Genomic DNA, 1,283 nt, shown 5'->3' on the forward strand with positions numbered 1-1,283 from the left:
CGGCCCAGCGGCGGCGGGGCGCGCCCTGCCCGCACGGCGCCTGCGCGGGGCCGCCGGCCCGGGGCGGTGCCGGCCCGGGGCAGCCCCCGCCCCGCCGCAGCTGCCGTGGGACAGCGCCGAGCCCGCGTGCCCGTGCGCGGCCTTAACGGCGGCGAAGCGTTTCTTAAACGCTTCTCTGGGGCTTACGCCGAAGGCGCTCCACACAGTAGTTTAGTATTACAACTCCCAGACGTGGTTTCATTAGCCCGGTAGCCGCCACGCTGAGGTGCACCGAAGGGGCAAGATGGGCATGGGACATCACGTCCTAAGGCCCGAGGTGACTCTTTGACCCGTCTGCTTGGCATTGGTCGTGTGCCACAATGGCTCCCGAGTGCCTGGGGTGCAGTGCCACCCTCGTGGAATTGCCCACGGGAGAGCCTCACACCCAGGCAGGTTTGGGTGTGTCTCCCTGTGGGTTTCAGCTGTGGCCAGGGAAGGCTTCTCTGCCACTGCTGCCTCAGGGGCCGTGCTTTGTCTGCCGGCAGCTTCTTCGCTGCCAAGGCACGGCATGGCTCAAAGGCTGAGGAGGTATGTCAGGAACAATCGCTCTGCACCAGCAGGGAACCTGTTACCAGAGCTGCAGGGAAGAGCCTTAATACAGTGCACCTGCCCTGAGCAGCCATGGGACCTTGTAGAAGTTGTTGCCGCCACTGCAGCATTATCACCAGGACATGCAAGTGTGCAGAAACTAAATGTGGCCCTGTATTCGCTGTCCCTTAGCATGTGGGGGCATTGCTTCCACTCACTCTGTTTCTTCTTCTCATGTACTAGGTCTCAAATTCATGCTTTGTTCCTTAAATCTTCACTAAGCTAAAACTAAGCTAAACTCCAGCTTAGTTTTATACTCCAGTAAACCAACTCCCATGCTTAGAGCTTGGCACTCCATTTCAGCAACCACAGGACTTTCCTACTGACATGGCATGAAACTAAAGACTTATTCTTGTACCAAAGTAGAGGCAACTATACCTTCCCAGTACTTCCAAATACAATATCTAAATTATTCTAATCTAAATAATTTATTTACTTGTTATTACTGATTTTTAATATCTAAGGTAAATACCACTCATTTAAGATATAATATTGCAGTAATTATTAAACAGATAGATTTTTGAATGGGTTTTTTCATCTGGTACCAACATAGTGTGCAGAAATACCCTTATCAGCCCCTAACTTGACCCATCCACAGGGAGATTCACAATACCAGACTGCCAGCTTCGTGTTTGGGACAGTCAGGTCAACTGATA

This window comes from Pseudopodoces humilis, chromosome 6 (genome assembly GCF_049639895.1).
Source record: "Pseudopodoces humilis isolate 2021_Gansu_Grassland_sample_001 chromosome 6, ASM4963989v1, whole genome shotgun sequence".
NCBI classification, from domain to species: Eukaryota; Metazoa; Chordata; class Aves; order Passeriformes; family Paridae; genus Pseudopodoces; species Pseudopodoces humilis.